The 23,745-nt window shown below is 41.5% G+C and overlaps 1 protein-coding gene across 2 annotated transcripts in view; it reads right to left on the reverse strand.

Moving 5' to 3' along the window:
- ADIPOR2 (adiponectin receptor 2) overlaps positions 1 to 23,745 on the reverse strand; it is a 75,627-nt gene that overhangs the window by 49,709 nt on the left and 2,173 nt on the right. Inside the window, exon 1 of one of the 2 annotated variants that reach the window (XM_019544566.1) lies at positions 814 to 885. The exons of the other annotated variant lie outside the window; for it this stretch is intronic. The gene's annotated coding sequence lies outside the window, so the exon portion shown is untranslated. Of the gene's footprint in view, positions 1 to 813; positions 886 to 23,745 lie in introns of those variants that run through there. 2 annotated transcript variants of the gene reach the window in all.

A 23,745-nucleotide genomic window follows, 5' to 3' on the forward strand; every position in this document is an offset into this window, starting at 1 on the left:
CACACACCACCCGAGTACTCCATCCCACTCTGGCTGGGCAGCGCCTGCCCCTGCCCCCTCCCTCACTGCCAGTGGGGGGCAGGATCTGTCCCCCCTGCTTCTACCACAACAGACTTACCAGCTGGAGGCAGCTCTCAGTGCTGCGGGGCTCTGTGGTCCTCGCTGCCTGCATGCTGCACTGTGGCTGCATGTACACATGAGCATTTATTGGCCAAATTAAATCAGCCCCATTGGGCCGATTTCTGATACAGCCAGATTTCTTTATACTGGTACCTATCTGATATTGCACCAATGTATTGGTGCACTGCTAATTACTATTATATGCAAAATACAAGCAGTAGAGTCATAAATAGGAGAGAAGAAAGATGGTTCCAAAGCAGATGGACCCAAAAGTTAATCCTACACGGAACCAGCCATTTATCTCACCGTCTTCTAACAAGAAGAATTCACGGCAAAGCAAGTAAAACGTCTTGTGCCTACCTGCCCGAAAAGTTCACCTGCAATCTAGTAGTTACAGGAATCTTGCTTTATTACTACTGGAGAAGAAAGCCTACCACTCCAGAACTGCTGGGACCTTCCAGTCTACCATTAGGTATAGAACATTAGGTCCCATCCACACTAGCAATATGTATTAGAAAATGAACTGTACCCGATTGACATAAGACATTTACTGTGGATGGATCTCTTCACCCTCCCCGCTGAAGTTCTGAAAATAGTTTCTAAAATTGAAGTACTTTAATAAAAAGTTGCCTAGTTCAGGGGAAACTACAGCAAAAGCAACCAGGCAACTAAGTTGCAGAGTTTATACTGTACCTCTAGGTGACAGTTCTCCTACTAAAGCTCCACTGCCTTCAGTGTCAATGTATCTTGGTTCCCTACTCCCCCTTCTGAAGCACTAACAGTTCCGTGATGGCATCTATATATAGACAGAATGATTATAGCATTAACTCATGCTATCATCTGTGGTTTCTAATTGCGCAAAAGAATGGTTCAAAAGTCATGCAGGCAACAGTTTGCTCCACTGTACTGAGGAAACTGAACGAGTGCTACTTTGAACAGAAGATTAAGGATTGGCACACTTGGCAAAGCACCAAGGGGGTGAGAAGGGAGTTACCAGGGAGAAGCAAAAGTCATTCAAAAAGCAGCTGAACAACGTTTAGCATACTATTTCAAACCCTAAGTAGCTAGGGTCTAGTTTACATAAGTTTTGTGCTGCTGCAAATATTCTTGTTGGGGTGCTTTGTTTTTCTTATCAAGATGGCTAGAAGCCAGTACAACCCCTCACGTATACTAGTATATCAATGCATTTACAAGTTCCCTATGCTAGTAGAATACATTCCCTTTCCTGTAAAGGAATAAGCTATGCCACCTTTATACCAGATTGGCCAAGTCCCTACTAACAGTACTAGCCTTATATCACAAATTTCAGATCAACACAAGCTGGGATAATAAACCACTCAAAGAACCAGGCTTCCTGCCTATGTTAGATCAAAATATCAAAAGAGAAACAGTGCAACTAAGCTTTATTCAGGACCTACCTGTCACACTCGCTGTAGTGCAGGCAAAGAAAGCTTGCTCTGCTTTGGATGCTACCTTTTTCTGTCTATTTCCCTGTAAGCATTTCATTCCTTGCACAAACTCTCATATTGCACAACCTCTCTGGGCTCCTCCATTTACTCTTTCAAGTTTTATTGTCTCAAGTAATGAGCTCTGGAAGAATTAGTTTTGTCACATATATTTCACTGAACTTTAGAACCAACAAGTACTTTGGTGGAAAAAATTTTACACCTTTGGACTGTTGTTTCTGATTTACTGTAGACTCAAAATAACTTATGTCAATTTAATTCAGTTTAATCTGTTCAATGCATTAAAGATTCTCTGCAGCTAATGACACCCAAGAAATTAAAATCAAATGAAATTCTCAAAAACTTGCTTGCTTAAGTGCACCATGTCGCATGCCTGGTACTTACAACCCCAAAAGGATTCTGCATAGCAATAGCCCTATCTATTAACATTGCTTTTATTCCGAGTATAATAATACTATATCTAAAGTGTTTACTGTATATGATCCTTCGCAAAACAGTAAAGGTACATGAGAAGATGTATTGCAAAGTTATTGCAAATAACCTGACACACTTTGTGAGTCATAAGGCAAAGCTGCTTCCGTAATTCAGCCATTAGTACCCCTGCTCTGTACAATACATAACACCTGACAAAGCAGGCTGCTGCCTATAAAAGCTTATGCCACTGAACAAATTAAGTCTGAAACAAGGGTAGGCAACCTTTTCCTACAGCAGGCCAAAATGACTGTTCAAGGTTAGCATTAGTCCCTACAGTGGCACAGGAAGAAAGCCTACAGCTGGCATCCATGCTTGTGAATGCCACCCAAGTCCGCAGACCAGATCCAAAGGTCCTGCAGGCTGGAACCAGCCCGCTGGTCATATGTTGCTGACCCCTAATTATGAGGTGCCAACCTGCTCTGTTTTCTGCTTAGCATCAGACCACAGGACTAATTACCTCAACTCAAATGCACAACCCAGAACACAAAATGACAACTCTCTCCTACTGCTGTTTTGAGGGGAACAGAAAAGCAACTATGCAAAAAAAGGAGTTAACAGACTAATAAATACATTCTTATAAGAAAAATTGTTCTTAGACTGAAAATGCATTGCACTTGTGGGTTTGTTGTTGAGAGGGGTTTTTATATTATTATTACTACTATATACCAAAGAAACATATTGACTACTACACTCAAGTATTTAAAAAAAACCCCACAGCTTTGTGCAAGAAGCAGGGAGGTCAGGCACTCATTTCTTTTACTTTGTATCTTATGTCTATTTCAGGGATATGGTGGGCTAAAGGATTTTGTGAAGTACTTAACGAGACCCCCCCCCCTTGCAGTAGCATCTTCCTTTTATTCTTTTGCTCCTAATAAACCTGAAAAGAAGAGTAAATCCAAATGGAGAAAAATCATACACCTGCACTAGCTCAGCTCCTTTGCAGTTATTTCTCCACAGAACTTCAAGTTGCAGGGCTTCTCTAATAGCAAATGTAGTTATCTTATTCAAGAGAAAGGGACTAGACCCTCCATAAAGTATTAAGTAGGAAGTAGTCACTAAACCTGCACACCAGAGATCCATTTGATGAGGAAATCTAGCTGAGAGGGTCAAATGTAAATAGGGTATAAAACACTTGCAGCTGAGCACTCAGGTTAAGTGAGCACTCAGAAAAGATCCCTAGGATCACTGCGGTCTCTCAACAAAAGCTTCACAAAAAAATAGGTTTTTTCTTTCAGGCTTCTCTGCCTGTTTAGCATACTAAGGCTAAAAACAAGTGAGACTGAAATTGTTGGAATGTTTCAGAAAATGAAAGCCAAGAATCAAGGTGCTCGGATACAGCCAAGTAAAAGCCTGACTGCACCAGAAATGTAATCAATAGATTTCTATAGTGGAGGGGACAGGGAGGAGGAAAGCATGCTTGAATCTAAGGATCCTAGAAACCTGATCAAAAGAACTGTCCAAAAAACACTCAGATGGTGGTGTCTGATTAGAAGTTATAGGCTGTCAGCAAGAAAAGCTTACCCCTAAGCCAATAATTATAGGTTTGAGTGCTCTCCAAAGCTGAACAAAAGTCGAGTACCTATTTTAAAAGCTGCAAAATTTGCTATACTGAAGACTACAAAACCCACCACTTTGAAAATGGGTTGCCTGTCCTTGCCAACTACTAGACAATGTATCAAGTCTAAATTCCCATTCTAGAGGCAAAGTTGGAATTCCAACTTCGCAAGTGGTATTGGGTCACACAGAAGGTCTGTTTTGTTCTGCAGAACTACAATAATCTTTCAGAGGACATTCCAAAAAATTACACTGTGAAGACGTCAGCAGAACAAAGTCCTTGTATTGAAATTTTGCAGATTACATGGACCCTACTTTCTCTGTTGCAGAATTTTCTAATACTAGTTTTAAATCCAGAGCTTGTCTACATAAAAAAGCTTATCAAAGAACTTGCAAAATGTGGTTTAGAATAAACAAATGCAACTGGAATAGAGGCTCTATATCAGGGGCAGGCAAAACGCAGTTAGATCTGACCCTCCAACTGGCTAGAGCCAGCCTGCAGCACTCCACATGGGGGTGAGTCCCACTTACTCCCACCAGGGCAGCCCACACGACTATGCCACCAACACCAGCCCCAGCCAGCACTCAGCTTCTGGCAGCACTATTCCCAGTGCAGCTGCAGCCGGCTGGACGTTCCTTTGCTCCTTTCACCTGCAGCAGGAGCAGCTTGGCTGAAACCCCCCCCCTGCATGGAAGGACGCAAAAGGGCAACAACAGGAGGAGCAGCACCCAACCAGATGCAGCCACACTAGGACCAACCCCACTGGAAGCTGGCCGAGATCAGCAGGGCTGTTCTGCTGCCCTTGCTTCCAGCTGTGACTCCTACAGTCCTGCTGTGCTGTGGTACTCCAGGTGGGTGTGGGGGGAGCTACAGCCAGGCACCTCCTGCCCCAGCACATCAATATCTGGCTCCAGCTTCCATTCAACTACCTGCTTTGCCCAGCCTCGGGGGCTGTTCATTGCACTGGGCAGCTGGAGCAGGTGGAAGGCAGCCAGAAGCTAGAGCTGTAGTGCCATTTGCTGGGCAGAAGCCTCCGGGCTGAAGCTTACTACCCAGAGCAGCATGGCAGGGGCAGGAGCTTAAGAGGAACAGAACAGCCCCACTGTCCTCAGCCAGAGCACAGCTTTTGGGGCAGCTGCAGCTGGCTGGGTGCTTCTCTGCCCCCCCCTTGCCTCCTGGTGACAATGCAAGCCCTGCCAGCTGCAGCCACGCCAGGAAAAGCTGCAAATGGAGCACTGCAGGGGCAGGCACCAACTGGACAAGCTCTGCTGCATGTGTACCCCACCTTCCCCTCCCCCCACAACTGGCACAACAGACAGGCAGTAGTCCCAGAATCAGGTTTTAAAGATCAGAATTCTCCATAAAGATTTTTTTATTGTAGCAATGAAGTAACTATGTTTTGACTGTACTGTCACGCCTACCGTCTTCCTTTAAAGACGCATTTAACCAGGCTTTGTTTCCTCTGAATTAGAGCTCTGACCAGGGCAAAAATAAAGTGCAAGATGTTCCTATGCCTAAACTATATTGGAGTCTGATGGTTACAGAATCCAGAAGATGTCTGTTGAAACTGTCAAAGGCAACATTTCAAACAGTAAATGTTTTAGGTGAAACTGCAGAAGTTCATATCATCACTCAGAATAAAACTAAATCACAATCCATTTTCTTACTATAATCCCAGAGTTTAAATTCTTGGCCTTGTGTTACAGCTTCTGTCATGCCACTGCTGCTATTGGGAGCAAATGGTTAGTGACAGAATGCTTTTTTTTTTTTTTATTCAAGCTTTCACCCCAAGTGGATTTAGAATAAACTATCCTTGCCATATCCTGGAGACAGGACATTATACCAAAGCAACCAGGATCCATGTGGGAGTCTAAACAGTTACCCACCCAATATGAACAGAATGTATTAGCATAAGTGGTTTTGAGTAAGACTACTTTAATTCTGGAGCCAATTTTCTACAATTCATTCATTGAAGCTCATATTTAAACTGAGAACCCAATATAAGGCCATTCTCCACATAAGCTTTTCCCTAAATAGGTGTTTTGGGTTGCCACGATTTTCTTTGGGGGGGGGAGGCAAGGAGGGCAGGGGAACAGACATTGAATATTTGCTTATCAGAACAAGTGGTCTCCACACTGACAAATACATTATAACGAATATATTAACTGATACACATTACATTTTAGTTGCATTTCTCCTCCTGTGAGACCAGCAACATCTAGTAATTGCTTAGGAGATTATTTTCAAGAAAACAATCTGTAACAAAAACTGATCCACTGAGATAACCCTATCACCTGCAAACTAGCCATAAGGCTCCTTCATTAGAAACTCTGCTATTCCAAGAGAAGAGTATTGCTAGCTGCAATGCCTAAACAAGGAATAAAAAACAGTTTCAGACTGCAATTTAAGGTTATAGGCCTGGCAGCTAGAAGAAAAACCGCTTATGTTTACTGAATAAATATAATGAGTCATGGAAACAAACTTGGATTTCAACAGTTTCACACAAGACTGAGTGAACTGAGAGCACAGACTTGGAAAAAAAAAGAAACAACAGGATTTCTCAGATTTTTTGAGTCCCTCTCAGAATAATGTAATCCTTCTTAGAGTTATTCTCTAACTAGAGACGCTCAGTACGTCAGAACAGTCGCATCTTAAAACTTCTCTTCTCCAACACTCAAATACAGCCTAGCCAAATTCCAGCTTAAGTAATTAAAATTTCATTGGCTTAAATTTCCTTTGCAACTTCAACCAGATACATTTAAAGAAGGTGAATAATTCTGTATAGGATACACTATACAGTATTGAATAGCTACTGAATTTCACAGCAGAGGTAGATAAGTTACTACATAGCTACCTCACAAGACTTTGAAGCAGGTGTTACCATATTTATCACAATCGTAGACAAGGTTTTCTTCTCCATTCAGAACGGGGAAAAAAAAAATCCCTTGTCTTAGATTCGACTAAAACTTGGAGGCTGGGGAGGAGGGTAGGGGGCCTGTGGCTCTGATTTTAACACCAAGGCCAGGGTCAGAATTGGAGCTGCAGCCACTGCCCCACACCCCACCACCCACCGTCCACTACTCATCTCCCTATTGCAGCTCCAGCAATAACTGTTGCATGGCTGGACTGGGCCTGGAGGCAGCCGCAGCCACAGCTGCAATAGAGAGATAGGAGGCGGCAGCAGGGGTGGAAGGGAGGGGCAAGCCACCAGACTTCCCCGCTGCTTGCTCCCCCCAGCTCCCAGCCACTGTTCACTGCAGTGGTGGGGAGGGACAAATTTAAGATGATCCTCCATTAATTAGACACAGAAAATTATAAACACATTTATAAAATTTTCCATGTCTAGAATTTGAGGGGAGGGGCATCTTAAAATCTGAAGTTACCTTGGGTTTGCGTAAGTACAGTAATTTAGAATATGCAGGGGAACAGATTAAATTAACATTATGCACGTGAACTGAAGAGCTGTTCAAATCAAGACAATCTACCTAAGGTCCTTAAAAGTTGTTAAATACATGGGTTTACAATTTAGGATCACAGAAGTGTAGGGCTAGAATGTAGCGCAGGCCTAGCCAGCCACCCCTGCTTAAGGCAGGATCACTGAAAAGTTTGTCTAGCCTGTCCACCTCTCTTGTTTGCCTGTTCCAATGATTAACCAATCTTCCAAATCAGAAAGTTCCTCTACCTAAGTTTCTTCTGCTTCATTTTGAGGCCATGGTTCCTAACCATGTTCCCCAAAGCCACAGAGAATAAAGATCCTCTATCCCCTTCATAAAATTGCCCTTAAGGTATTTGAAGACTTATCAAATCCCCCCAGTCTTCTTCTCCATACTAAAATAACCCTAGTTCTTTTCAGCCTTTCCTTGTTAAGTCATGCTTTTCAGGTTTTTAATAATCTTTGCCACTCTCCACTAAACTCTTTCCAAACTGTCCACATCTTTCTTGAAGCAAGGGGCCCAAAACTGGACACAGTATTTTAGGTTAGGCCTCCCCAGTGCCAAAGGGCAGAAGAATCATTTCCCTTGATCTGATATTTATGCATGCATTTTTTTTCATCCTAAATGCAGGACTTGGCATTCGTCAAAAACCACAACAGACTGAATTCAAAAATAACTCTTCCTCCCATTTTTCCAGGTAATTCTGGATTGTAGCCCTGCCCTCCAGAGAATCGGTAACTCCACCCAATTTGATATCATTCACAAAAATCTTCTAAACTCGCTCTCAATCCCATCCTCCAGATCATTAGCAAAAGACTTCAAACAATAACAGACCCAGGACTGACTCCTGGGAAACTACCCGATTCCACCTCCAAGTAGACAGGAGGTGCTGAGCACAATGATCCAAACAGTTACACATGCACCTTACTAGTTCATACAGTACTTTCATTAAGTCATAAATAATTTTTTTTCTTCTCAAATGTTCAAGCTGCAGTAAGATGCATTTGGCTGGGTTTTTTTTCTCCCCCAGACAGCTATTATTCTGATCCCCTAGTACAGGGCTGGGAACTACATTTTCCTACTCTTTTAGATGCTTGTATTTCATTTAATACAAGCTAGCAGAGAATGCTGAACTAACACCGTTTAGTTAGTAAACAAGGGAAATTTTCAGTGTAATATATATGGCTTAATAATTTCAGTAGTGCTGTATGAAATTAAATCTGAAATCTGATACACTGATTTTGCTAGGGTGGAGGTTGGGCAGGGGGAAGGGGAAAATCATATTTGCAGCACAGAAAGAGACTATTATTAAGATGGACCACATGAAACTACTGGAACACACCAATTCCAAGTCCAGATGTTGAGAACCACTGTTTTTTGACTATGGGAAAACAGATTACTTTTTCTGTTACAAAGAACTCAATGTTTTTGAGGCTATGGATTCCATTATGAAATTTCTGGATTTATCTTATGAATCGTGTGTAGGCATTTGCACACATATCATTACTAATATTGTATGGCACTTCATAGCACCCCTAAAAGGATCTCACACCATTCCACAATGCCATGGCATCCTTGTTAAGATTCACTACTCTAGTTTAAGAGATTTATCTAATCACACGACTTCCCTTTGCCTCAACTTACTCATCTGTAAAAAGAACCAGGGTTAAATGCAATCCAAATAAGGATGATACCGCTACAATGTGCATTTATAGCAGACTATTACAAGCCACTAGAATGCAGAAGAGCATAGTGTTCATGCTCCGGGTGCGACCTTCAGGCATCAGAGCAGCAGTGTGGACAGGCCTTGTATTAAGCCATCTCTTCTAATTCACTAAGGAAGAGCTGCTATTAAGTATTGAGAAAGAACAGCTGCACAGAAACCTTGCCTAGTCTGACTCAATATTCAGAATCCCAAGCAACACACCAGCTAAGACTCTTTACATCACAATAAATAACTTAATTTACAAAATGCACATGCTAAGAACAGGTATAAACATTAAATATCTTATTGCTTAGACAAGATATGGAGATCAGATCCTTGCAGAAATTATGATGCAAACTGAAATACATCACAATTAAAGTACTCAGAACACACTGTCTCTATCTAGCTATACTAAACTACATGTAATTTGAATCCAAACTTAGATAGAACACATGACACAGGATGCCTGGAGGCACAGGACTGAGTATGGAGACAATACAGATAACTGAAACCAAAAAAAGACACCAAGATGAAAGACACCGATGAACTAGATCACCAGTTTAAGCCTGGTGTACACACACACACACACACACACACACACACGCGCGCGCGCACACACACACACACACACACAGAGTTTAAACGCAATCTGTTTAAAAAAGGTTTTCTTGCTGTTTATACAGAGCTCTGGCAATTCCACAGTATCATCTGCAAAGAAGTAATCAAACTAATTAGCTTTACTAAATAGAATTAGCGTTTTATACTTTTTATAAGTTACATATTGCAGATTTAGGGGAAAAAATGAAGTATCAGCATGAAGAAACATGCACAGCCATTAAAAGTAGAAGGTGAAAAAAAAAGAACAAGTATGCTATTCCAAATCCAACACAAGATGGAACCCAACAACATCAGAGGATAAATGATGAGAGCACCATGGTGAATACCTGTAGCCATGTTACTGAGTTAACGATGGCTGCAGTTTTGCTTCTCATATTAGCATGACATGCCACTGCAGTCATGTATCAGCATCTAACGCCTGTCTGACAGTTCTAATCTACTGCTCACAGGAGCAATGTTATAGAAGATATTTCAAGAGGACTCTGGGGGTATTTGATCATTTACTAGTTCTTCCCTCACAGTGAAAGAAAGCATTTAAATGATCTGGCAAGAAGAACATTCCTAAGACAAAAAAGTGTTTGCCTTCCTAAAACAAAAAAAAGTGGAGGCCAACCTTTTTTGTAGACATACCACAAATTAGGTCCATGTGCTCCTTGAGTGCCACACTCCCATCCCCTTCCTCCACCAAATTGGCTACTTTGCTTTCCATTCCCTGCCCTGTGCTCCCTGCCTGATTGGTACTCTGTTTTCAGCTCCCTCCAATATCTGTTCTTGTGCTGCCCATCTACTCAGTCTGTTGTGCTACAAATGGCATGGGCAGCATCTGTGTGGGGCAAACATGTGCTGTAGGTTGGCATCTCCTGATATAGGCTATTTGAGGAATACATGTAGGGCAGACAGAAGAGCAACCACTGCCATGGTGACCAGAGGTAGGCCATAAATGGGAGGAAATTGAAGAAGTACAATCTGAAGCTGCACAGGAACCCTTAATGGGACCCATGTATCCTTTTTAAATCTTTTGGAAAGGGATAATGCAGGAATGCATTACCAAGAAAAGGTAATGCAGCCCTTAGCAGATCTTAGGAGCATTTTAAAGTAGCAACAGGGCAGTATTGAGGTGCATGCTCTTGGTAATCAGGGCTGTTTGCTGACCCTAAAGACTTCAGATAACTAATGTAGGCAAGTTATACCCACCTGCCTTGTTTTGCATGAAATATTAAAGTAAAGTAAAGGCAAAGTCCTCAGTGATAAATAAGGCTGGTCTAGCTGTTTGGACAGTTTAACCTACAGACAAACGGTTGTATGCTAAAGAAACTAAATTTGGAGCAATAGTGTGACTCAAGATGTCAAGTAGCTGTGCTTTTTAGGTATCAAATACTGTAAAAAGAATAGATTTCATACTTATAAGAGTACCAATTACTACTAGTCCCCATTTTGTTTTTCAGAAGGGAGCTGTTTGTTAGATTATTTAGAAATCAACCCATTTGGGGAAAAACAAGATTATATTTAAAATCTAGTACTGATGAACACTCTTAAGATACAGGAAGAGTGTTCAGTGAAACATGAATGTTAAACCTATGTTCATAAAATATCAGAATGGCAAGAAGCTATGTAAAAACTGAATACCAAAAAAACCCCTATCAACTTAATGGAATCATTCTGAAAGACATTTTAGGCACTTCACTGAACTCTCTCACCTTTTTATGACACCTTTTGCAAAAAAATTAAAACCCTTTGCAATATTTTGCCACGTTTTACATGCAGATTAAACATGATACAAAATATAGGCAATAAAGCCAGTTATGCATGGGTGTTTGCGTTGCAATTTTTAACTTTTCTCCACAACTTAAACATGTGCTGACCCAAGCTGTCAAATAGATATTGTTGATATTGCAACACTGCTGCTTGAGGTGAAGGTACTACTCGAAGTGTGAAAGGAACACCCCAACCTCCTACCACCAACCAAATGCACCTACAGTCTATAGTAGTGGTTCTTAAACTTACTAAGACTCAAGGAACCCCCTGGAAAATTACCTTAGCTTCACTCTTCTTTAGTGTACAAACATGCGATGAGGTAATAAGTAAGGCTAACAGCACTCTTTGAGTAAGTAGGTGCATCACAAAACAGGTCTAGGGAGGTGATACTTCCCCTCCATGCAGCACTGGTCAGGCTGCAGCTAGAGCACTGGATCCAGTTTTGGGCACCGCACTCCAGGAGGGATGTAGATAGCCTGGAAAGGGTTCAGAGGAGGGTCACCTGTCTAGTTAAAGGCCTACAGAATAAACCCAATGAAGACTGATTGAGGGAACTGAATCTCTTCAGCCTCTGCAAGAAAAAGCAGAGAGGTTATGGGGGGGGACAGCAGGAATTAGGGGATACAATGTTTACCAGGGTGCCCATCAAGGTAACTAGAAACAATGGCCACAAACTGAGGGAGAGCAATTTAGACTGGACATCAGGAAAAAACTCTTTACAGTGAGAGTTGCCAAAATATGGAATATACTTCTATGGCAGGTGGTGCTGTCCCCTACCCTGGAGATACTCAAGAGGAGATTGGACAAAAACCTGGCTGGGGTCATCTGACCCCAGCACTCTTTCCTGCCCAGGGCAGGGGGGTTGGACTCGATGATCTAATAGGTCCCTTCTGACCCTGAAAATCTATGAAATCTATAAGAACTATTCTTTTATTACAAAGAACTGAAGAGAGACCACAAGTCTGGGTTTAATCTTGCAACTACATGTTAGGCTTGAAGAGTTTTACAATTGAAGCTTGAAACAACCTTAAAAAGATCTCGTGGCATCCCAAGGTGCCACAGCCTCCTAACACATTCCTTGAACTGAAGAAATAAGTTTTAAAAAAATTTTGAAAAAAAAAAAAATCTCACTTTACTGACTTTTTACATTCTCCACTATCAGCCACCAAAACCAACTTACAAGAAAAGCTAGCATGAGATGTCATTCAGTTTAAAGTGGAACTCCTTTTGCAACCTCTACAGGAACAGCCTATAACAGAATTTAGGACTCTGACATGACAAACTCTAATTAAAGTTATTCTGCCACACTGCTTTTCAGTTGGATTGTATATACTGTTATCCTAACCACTAACCCATCCTTCTCTTAAAGCTTAGAAGCCATGATTCCTATTTTGTTGGTTTGCTACTACCATCTAGAAAACACTTCCTTAACCAAGTCTTTCCCAGAAAGTTAAGTCCTTTTATACAGAAAGAGAAATTACTTCTTTAGTTTCAGATCCAAGCTAGGGATATGCAAGTCTAGAATGCATCCTGGGCCAAACCCCCAAATAAGGGGTATGATATGATTGCATATAAGGCTGTTTCCAAGTTCTTACACATGAACTAAAGTTTACACAAGAAATAAGCATCCAGTAGCACACGTGATTGAAGTACAAATTATCCTTAAGTTACAGGAACACATGCTAAAATAAAGGTGCTTCAGCAGAAATGACGATTAGGATGTGGTTTTGTTCATGTACCCAATTAAATGCATCAGCCCCATCTTAAAAGTCTACAAAGTGCATTAAATTAATCTGGTGACAGCTACATTTGCTTAAGGTTGCTACCAATTTAAAGTCTGAAAAAGGCAAGAACAAGTTGCCCAGGTTTCTTGCAAGCTACCTACGTGGAAACATTAACAAATGCAAGATATTCCGCCCTTCATATCTTATTTCCATATTGTTCATCTTTAATTGGTAAGGCATGTCCTCATGCAACCTAAAATAACATCACAGGAAGTTTGTGCTCATGTTAGTGAGACCTTTATCATTAGTTTCATTACACTGAGCATTTAGTTTAAAAACTGAATACACACTCTATGCATTTGTTCATTACACAGTAACTTCAAATCACAACACACCAGTCTACTAAAAAGGGGGGAAAATGTTTTAAATATGCAGAATTATTTGCAAAGAAAAACCCTTTCCCAGAATTACTAATGATATCCATCTCTATATATGGATACAAAAATAAACATATATAAATATAAAACCATTAGGACTAGTACCAAATCACATTCCTAGTCAAATCTGTTTTGAAACTTGAAATATGGGCCACAGAAGCTTTGCATCTTCAAGCCCACAGTTGGAGTTGCTAGTCACATTAGAGGGGTGAGTGATATTCTAATGTAAATAGTCTTTACTCCATAGCATCCACCAGATGAGCCTGGACTCCGTCACATTCTAGACCAGTGGCTCTCAACTTCAGTAGACTCAAGGAATTCATTGGAAAATGCCAAACCCTCACTCATTTTTCACTACAGGAAAATAATAGCAATTCTTCTGTTACAAAGCACTCAGAAAAACCAAAACAAATCCATCTCTGACACTATGGATTTGAAATCTCTGGCTTTATCCCATGAATCATCCATAGGTGTTCACGCACCTAAAAACTGATGTCGCACTTACAAGGATCTCATGGGTGCTGAATCACCCTGGTTGAAAAACATTGTTCTAGGCCAGTGGTTCCCAACCTTTTTTATACTGTGGACTGGCATGGGAGCAAGACGGGGCACACAGGGTCCACTACCTCCCCCCGGGGCTGCTCCACTGCCCAGCTTTAACCCCTCATGCAACTGCTGACAGCAGAAGCTGGTCACCCGGGTGGACAGACAGAGGTCAGAGCAGGGGGTTCATGCCATGACCTGGCAGCCAACCTTTCATGACTGGATACCAGACTGCAGCCTGGTGGTTGGGAACCTCTGTTCTATGCAAAAGAGTCAACTGAATGCCCTGCTAACCTTATCATTCCCTTCATAATGAGCTATTAGTATAATGTATTCCCTGCAAGTTTCCTTAGTCAAAGTTGTATTGCATGCCATGACATAGGCGCACTAGATGCAACACCCCTTAAAAGTAAGGCAAAACTTCAAAAAGGCAAGATTCTGTAATCAATGCCCTGTAATTATTTTATAAAAAGCCACACCTCCCAAAGACATCCATCTTCACCAACAGCATAATGTCCTGCCCTTAGTGCTCTGAAATTAATTCCATGGTTCAGAAAGACAGAAAAATAGACCCAGCATACCCAGTGCGGGCACATGAATCCTTTCCTTGTTAGCAGATATTCCGTAGGCATACTTTCTAATTTGGGAAGGTTTTTGGGTAGATGTGATATCTTATATTAGATCAACTGAGTAGTTGGAAAAGAGTTCTTTGCAAGCTTTCAGGCACAATGACCCTTCTTCAGACATAGGAAGTCTCCGCTGTTCTGAGACTCCAAGGAATGGAGTTTAAAAATGTCCAGCTTTACCAATAGTCTCCTTCCCCCCTCCCATCAAGCAAAAACTACACAAAGAATCCACCAGATCATTAATATACCTGGAGTTTTCAATAGCACTGAAAATACATTACTTGGATCAGTCAGCAGCCTTCAAGCAAGTGTCATTAACCCATGTATGCTCTCTCTCATTCTCCATGAGAAACCAATTTTACCTGGAACTCTGAGTTTGCCTTTATGACACAAAGGAAATACTACAGCTCTTGACTTCAAAATGTGGGATAAAAGCTGAGTTAGAAACAGAATTTTACAGCTACAAAATAAAGCCAGCCAATATACTTAATATCTCTGCTATCCCAATTCATCTCTGACTGATTCTTAATCTTGGGGCTATAGTTTCTTTTCTAGACTTAAAAAAATTGTTTACATTTTATTATTCTACCTTCCACTCTGAGCTGGCACAATTGCCACAACACACATGTAAATAATCCGAAGGGAGAAATGGGTGTATAACAAACGCTACATTTCTGCAGAGCAATTTACAAAGGAGTACTGAAGGAAGAGAGAGGGCCCATTATGACAGATGCAGAATCAAACTAGAAGTCACCATGATGGAAAAGAGTAAAAGGAAAAATTACCAGGATGTCAGGAAGACTTCAGACTCCTCTCCCCACACAAGACACCCTGAGAAGCACCCCATAAAAAGGTTTAATTTGTAATAAGCAAGCTCTCAGAAGTCATCATGATGTTATTAGCAGGAATGGCACAAGCTCTTGGAAAACATTAAGTACTGGAGCTACAGCAGTAAATGTGTAAGAACTGACAGAACTCCCAGACACCAAGATGCCTTTCAGAGACAATGACTGACTATTTGGACACTATGTTGACTCCACATTCCGTATGTAAAATATGCATTTTCCCTTAACACCGATTATGAAGCAGGTCAGACTTTAAAAGACAGGCCTTTGGCTGTCTTTATTTTGCCTGTTTTCTTCATTTTGGACATTACTCCCTTCTCAGAAGCTAACCACAGAGCTTGTTATGCACCCAAGGGAGAGAGGGCTGAAAGCCAGTAGCTGGCACCTTGCCACTTAATTACTTAAGTGATGTCCAAACAAGTTCTCTCTTTTATTTCTACCATAATGTCCCATTTACACACAAGCTGTTTACCTAGAAACTAAACCATGCAGAGAACGACAGGAAAGCAGGCACACAGGCAGCCTGGCATTTTTACCATTCACCTAACCCTCTGACACTGGTGCACAACTAAGGACCTGAACATACATTTCAAAAGTATAAAACCAAATGAATACATTACTTGCAAATACCCTGTTCTTTAAAAATCAGGTCAGCACTTTCTCAGCCCATGATATCAGGAAGCAACATATTCCAGTAGGGGCACCAACTTTCACACTCAAATGTGCCTAGAAATCCACCAACCCAAGAAAGCAAGACAGAGTATTAAAACTTTGCATAAATACATCTTAACTGACTGGCTTTCTTGCATAGGCACAATGGCTGCTTACCACTCCACCCAGGAAGAGCACAGACCATCTGCAGATACTTCCTCAGCCTGACAAAGGGTGTTTGTGCCCAAAAGCTTGCCAAGAAAATTTTTTCCAACTATTTGAGTTGGTCGAAAAGATTGGGTAAATCTGATAAGAACCTTGCTTACATAAACACAGTAACTTTATGTACCATATTTACTTGCATTTAAGTCTACCTTAAACTTAAGATGCCTCCCTAATAATTAGATTATATATATGGAAAATCCATAAATTAGTTATAATTTTCTGAGTATAGAATGTAATTATCAGAGGACTGTCCTGAATTTGTCCACCTCCCACTGTTACAACAGGGAAAATAGTGGCAGGGGAGAGCAGGGATATGTCAGTCAAATTGCCTCCTTGCCCTGTGCCCCAGCTCCACTTCTTCCCACTGTAGCCTTCCTACCCCAACCCCAGCTCCCCAGTCTCTGCCCCTTCCCTCCCATCCCCCCCACTGACCAACACTGCTGGATTCTGTTCCCTCCAAGAACTCAGCATGTGAAAGCTCAGTCCTTGCAGACCACAGTGCTGTTGGCACTCCTGATTGGTTGGGCAGGCAATGCAGCAGTGTCAGCACTACTGATTGGCTGGGTAGGGGGACTGAGTTTCCATGTGCTCCCTACTTGGGCAGGAACCCAGCCAAGAACCAAGCTGCTCCTGATGGGGGTGGGGGCTGCAGAGGGCAAGCAGCTGGATCTGACTCCAGCCCTGACCCCAGACTTTGGGCCAATCAGGGTCACAGCAGCCCCTTCGTACACCAGCGTAAGATAAAGGGCTTTTTCTCTCCCACACTGATTGGGGGGGGGGGGAGAAACCTCATCCTAGACATGAGTAAATACAGTATTATATAATGCTGCAGACTGCAGCCAAGGTAGGAAGCAGATGAGCTTCATAAGCAGCCAACTGTGAGATGCCCCACAGCAGATTTAACTATAAAAAATAAGCATCAGGTACTAGCTCAGAGTAAAGAAATGCACTCAGACAAACCTTTAGTTTTAAACCCGCTACCAACCTCCTTGCTCCAACTACTGAATAACTTTTTCTTTCAGATAAAAGCCTGCCAATATTCTCGAAACAGAACAGCTGTGGCTAGACCGGGGTGGGCAAGACATAGCCTGCCAGTCCATTCTATCCGACCTGCAGGGCCCCTAAAAAAATGTAGAAAATTTAGATTTATCTTCCCTGGCTGCCTATCATGCGGCCCTCAATGGCTTGCCAAACCTCAGTAAGCGGCCCTCCGCCCGAAATAATTGCCTGCCCCTGGGCTTAACCCATGTTTTGCACTGCTTTCTAAACTAATTGCCCTTAAAGATTAGCAAATCTAATCTTTATTGTCATTAGATTCACAAAACTAAGAGTTACCCTAAGAAGTGCACATGCCTCTTCCTGTCTCCTAGCTTTGAAGACTGCATTCATTTTCATAGGAAGATCCACGATTTGGAGGATTACTTTCAAAAAGCAGACAGCAAGAAGCAATGTGGGTCTACGTTACTGGAAGTTACCCCAAGCCCTATTCTAAAGCTTTAATGTACAGGCAGCAAAACACAAAGACATGCCCCTTCACGTAAAAACATCAGGATTGCAAGAAATATCAAAATTATGCAAGATAGAATGAGTCAAGGGAGTGCCTCATTATCACACAGTATCTTTTAAAAAAACTGAATATTGCCAAGCTTACTTGTACACATAGATTTCTCTTGTCACTCACAGATTAACAGAAAAATATTCCCATCGGTAATCACTAAAATTTATTGAAAGGAGACATAAAAAATAAATCTGCAATAGGGATAAGGAAATCTCACACACACGCACGCACGCGGTGGCTGTGCTGCAGGTGGGAGCTCTGGCTGTGCCATCTGTGCATTGCTTCTCTGGCAGCAACCTGGGCTGCTGCTGCAGGAGCTGGGGGCCATGTTGATGGGGCTGTGGGCAGCTAGGATCCCAGCACTGTTGGTTGCTCACTCTTCCCAGGTCCCAGCCGGGGATCAAACACCAAACTCCTGGTGAGCCTGGGCCAGCCTGTGTGATTGGGGCTTAACAGGAGTTTGGCCCCTGCCCCAGTCGCACAGGGACGGGGCCAGCCAGGGGCTCTGGGACCATGGGGAGAGGCAGCAGCCTCCCAGTCAGTCTGGGATGGGAAGCAGTTTCCCACTCTCCTTTAGGGAACAAGCCCCTCCTGGGATGGCCACCGGTAGAGGAGTGACCTGCCTCCTTGACAGTGATGGTCTCTTGCCCCTCTAGACAGCACGGGGCAGTGGCTGGGCCGGGCCAGGCCAGAAACTATGGGAACACAGGGAGAAGCAGCATGCTTGGGGCAGGGTATATGGGGTTTACCCCAGGGCCCAGTCACTGCCCCTGTGCTGCCTGGAGGGGTTGAAGGGTGTGGCCATCAAGGGGCCAGATCACCCTTCCGCTGGTGCCCACCATTCAGGGCTTACCCCTTAAAGGGCCACAGTCTCTCTCCATGTTCCCAGAGCTCCAGACTGCTGCTGCCTTCCTCTTCTGCTCCCTGCCCACCCAGCTCTTTCCTGATGAATGAACAGAATGATTTAAAGCAGGTATTCACTTTTATATGTTTTAACATGCAATTTTATAGCACTTTGAACAATATACTGTCATTATTAAGTTGTCTGCCTCCTATACCCCTAATTTCATGCAATCCTGAAAATTTAAATTTACATACATAGGTACGTATATGTATTATCAATAAAATCAAAAGAACAACTTAAAAATAAACATTCGTTTTAGGCCTCAAAATTATAGAAATAAAAATTGAGTTGTGTCAAGCCTAAGTATCTTATGCCTAAGCCACAGATGTAAATGGCTATAGTCCTACAAACATAACAACAGGCACGTATACATCTAGCTTACTGTTCATGCTGAGTGCAAGGTCACAACAGGTTTCTTTTAATATTCTATCCCAGCAATAAATAGATATCCACATATAAAACAGCTGGATGACAGCATTAGCCTACTAATGTTGTTGTTTTAACAAAAGAAAAAACAAATACAAAACACCATCAAGAAAACCTACCCAACCCTGCTCTTCCAGAGCAATAAGGCAGCTTTCCCCCACAGATCCAGTAAGGAGAACAGAAAATACCAGACTCCTGACACCCATCTGAGGAGTCAATGGGTAATACAAATGGCCTTACCTTCAAGCATTCTCTGTCCTAAATAGAGCAGTAGTGAAATATTTTCCATCCAGGAAAAGCTAAACAATTCAGCCCATTGTAAAGAGTCAGTGCCAAGTCCAGGCAGAGCACAGGTAAGTTTGGAGGAGACACTAAAAGACAAATCTGATTAACTGGTCAGCAAAGGGAGAATAGTGCAAAATTCAGTTCTGAGGTGGGGAAAAAAAAAAAAAAGAGAACATGCACGAATTTGTTATATGCAGAAGCAAGCAAGTGTACCCATGCTTGTATGCATGGGCAAAGGTGTGCATGGCTGCACTGAGAAAAGATGGTTGGGCAAGTTGTTCTATGTGGTAAAAGTGATAAGTAGATTTTTGCCTGGCTTATTTAAAAAAAATCTTGCAAAAAAACTAAGATTATGCAAGACATCCTTATCACAGTCCAATATTAGGATATGCAAATGTGAATATCCATTGCTTTATATACAGTATTTTTCACTGGAAAAATAGTGAGGGGAAACATTGGAAGCAGAGTTTTCTGTAATAGGTTGTGGCAGAAGATGCTTCAATGCATTTAGAATAGTTACCAAGACACAATAATAGCCTTTTAAAGGTATATAGATTTGATTATGAACTAATTCACTCAAATACTGTTTTAATATCGTGAAAAACTCTACATTGCCAAATAGCTTCAAGATTTCCTAGAATGTAAGCGTGCATCTCCATCTCCAAATCTTACTGGCCAACATGAAGCCACAATCACCTACCAACATCATCTAAAACATTTTTTTTCCTCTGGCTGAGGAATACAAGATTGATTAATTGATACCATGCTCTCCGATTATGGCATAATACAGCAAACGGTTTCTTTCAGTCCATTACTTCAGCTCAACCATATGCTCTCCTGTTTGGCACTAGGTAAAGGTAGCCATTAGCTGGCTTTAGTTGTTCCTGCTGCCTCAAAACTTCCTTGCCTCTTGTTAGCATTTCCTGACTACCTTCCATTCTCACAGGGCTTGATTAACTTTGCTAATAGAGAGTTACAGCAGCTTGCACATTTCCAGAGGACTCCATTAGGTTTCATGGCCACTGAAAACTATTTGAATACTACTGTAAATTTCTCTATGCCAATATAACACATGCCAACCTACCGGTGCAAAGACATTTTTATGCGAGTGATCTACAGCTTTAAAAACCAAGTGATCCCCATTATCAGTCAGCATCCTGGATTCACAAACAAACAAACATTTTCAATGTTTTTTTCTTGAGCAGTCTTGAACTCAGCACATTGGGGAATCTTGACTGGTTGGAAAAATGGAAGGCCAATTCTCTTTCATGAGGAACACTCTGTTACAAAAGAGCTAAACACACAAACTGTAGGAGATAAGAACTATTACAGGAAATGCCACATACATACAGCATCTAATCTGCTTAGTTATTTCATTCCTATATCAGACAGTTCCTACTCAAGCAGTTTTAAGAGAAAAATCAAGCAATCTAGAAGCTAAGATTTAGATGGGGAGAAAGGGAGAATGCTCCCTTCCTTTCCTCATCATCTCTCCCCAACTCAGAACAAACAATTCAATAAAAAATAGTGAAGGTTTTATACCATTCCATGTGGTGTTGGAAACCTAAAACAAAACAGCACCACATGTGTGTTCAAAAATGAGGAAGTACAACTGACTTGTAAATTAAATTTCTGTTTTGACTTAACACCTGTTATGAGAAAACTATTGTGTTGACAGTGGCCCCATAAGCTTTGAGGTCCTCAATACTACCAGTGCCTGCCTGATTAAGTCAGTTATTCATCACCTCTTATAGTAAGTAAAAGCAGCCTCAGTAGAGGAAACTATTTGTCAAAAGAAACAGCACCTCACACACCAACTGCTACCTCACAACACAAGAGAATTGGTGGTTCTCAACCTTTTTAAACTCAAGGAACCCCTCAGAAAGTGGCAGGTTTTAGTTCTTATTTTTTGACTACAGTAAGAAAAAAAAAAAAAAGAGACCAATTCCTCTGTCGCAAAGAACTCAGAAAGACCACTGCAGGTCAGAATTTTCTGTTAATACTACAAAATCCCATTTGAAACCTCTGGGTTTACCTCATGAATTGTGTTTGCCACATGGCACCCTGGTTGAGAATCACCACACTAGTGACTTACATTTACAAAGAAGTTTTTGCCAGGCTCTGTGCTCTCACAGTAAACCTTGGAGCTTAACCCAGTTCACGCTGACAGGATAAGATGAACATTTAATTTTATGTCAGGTCATGCAGGTGGCATGTCTAGTCAGTATTTATCTTGGCAAGTTTCTTCTGTGGCTCAGTTTTGTGACCCAAGTGTGTCAGGAAAAACACTGCATCACACTTCACTAGCATAATACAAACATTTGTTGAAATTGGCATTTGAGGGACCAACAAACCAAAAAAAAAACAGGTAGACAAGAACTAACAATTTTTTGGCCACCTAACTTTAATCCTTTTTCCAAATTTACCTATTTATAGGTCTTGTTTGCCAAGGCAACATCATTACATGCAAGAGAAACTTTAAAGCCTTTATTATAAAAAAGTTAAAAAAAGGTGAAAATTGCAAGAGTGACCCCCCCATCAGGAACAAAATATCTGTATCACCAGTAACTGAAACCTCCCTCCCCCAACACACTTCAAGGGGATTACACATTTAGGACTAGCCATCTGTCTGCCCCCTTGCACAATGCCCCTCAATAAGCCCAGCATGATGCAAACTTGTCCACATTTTGCTGCAAGATGAAGTGTCCAAACTCAGCTAAGACCCATGCCTGGTCCAGGAAGTCAAAGAGTTAGAGCCAGTCCCTGCAACTAAAGCGACACAGGTTTTCCACCAAACATCCAGCTAAAGAGCTTTCATAACCACTACCAAGCTATTGCATTCCCTTACGCAATGGCCTCAGCTTCCTACACTTGTGTTACTACCAAAAAGGCCACCTAGGGACTCCATATCCAGGCTCTCAAACCTGGAACATTAGTCTTTCTGTTTATAATCCTGTTTTTACTTAATCATTTCATTTATTGGTTACATTACAATTACTTAAAGCAAAGCCTGAAAGCTTTCTGACAAAGGTTCTTTGACAAGAAACAAGGGTTTCCCATGATGCAAACAAATCTGCTTGTTTCACATCAGAGACAGCACAGTTATACAACCATACATGCTTAAAATGCCTTTTAAAAAACAAACAACAACAACAAAAAAAGCGAACAAGAGAGCCATTAATATTCCAAGGTTTTATATTTTTGTTGGAAATGCTTTGTAGCTTTCATATCTACTGGAAAGAAGCAAGATCACCAAAACTCCACATCCTTATCCCCACATGCGAACTCACAATGACAATATGGTGCCAAGTATTATGCTCCCTCCACTACTGCTTCAGAGTATAACAGCAGCTCTATACCTGTGCAAATACAGGCTTCTAGAGGCCCATTTTGACTCACCATCCTTTTTACCCACTGTAAAGAAGTTGGACATTGGGTAAGTTTTTATGTTACTGGCCTACGCTAGCACCACCACTACTCATAGTGCAGTTGCACTGAGGAGAAGCTGAACAACATCCAGTATTTCTTTTTCAAATCAGTACTCATGAGTCTAAAAGGTACAAGACTAATTTTGCCAATCATGCAACTGCATCCTAGTGGTCCTAGAATAAGCATATCGTTAGCCAGCAAGCAACAAATGTTACTGGTGTACTTAAAAAAAGAAAAGAAAAGGAAAAAAGTGACTTTGACAATAAGAAACTTTTCATTTTAAGAGGTATCATCTATTTGCCATGAGATAGATTCAGTTCCCAAAAGTCAGACTGCGTACAAAGAACTCACCTTAACATTCTCAACTAAGAGCATGCTAAACATTAATTCCTCCCTTTTACAAGATAATAACTGAGTAGCTATACTCAGAAGTCAGCTTGGAAACCTGGATGAGCAGAGACTGTTTGTGGGATGTGGAGCTTTTAACCTTTACAGCATCAGCTGAGATCAAGACCTGTTTAGCAAATCTGCCTACCGAGGGATCAGGCCAAACACAGCAATTTTTTGTCTACATTCGACCAATTGCTAATTATTTAAGCCACTGATTTCTTTAAACAAAGTTTATCTTTGTCACTTAAGCCAGCAGTAATCAATGGAAATGATGCCAACTCCAAATGTTCTTAAACTTCAAAATGGCTAGTTCTGTGGGAGTGTTATCTTATTTGGGGTGGGCTAGAAAGGCAAGTGTACACTGGTGTAAATACAAAGTGTAAACTGGTGTAAAAGGAGATGCCATATTGTATAGCTTTGTACAGGTATAACTAATAGAAACCAGAGGTAGTTTTTTGTCCTGCCCTGACTCCAAACTATTTATAAGTGCACCTTAAACTAAGTACTTGTATATGGTGGGCCTGTACTTTGACTTAATAGAATAGCGCAGAGGCAGAAAAGGATCTTGGAGTCAT

This window comes from Crocodylus porosus, unplaced genomic scaffold (genome assembly GCF_001723895.1).
Source record: "Crocodylus porosus isolate Cpor-Errol unplaced genomic scaffold, CroPor_comp1, whole genome shotgun sequence".
Classification (NCBI taxonomy): domain Eukaryota; kingdom Metazoa; phylum Chordata; order Crocodylia; family Crocodylidae; genus Crocodylus; species Crocodylus porosus.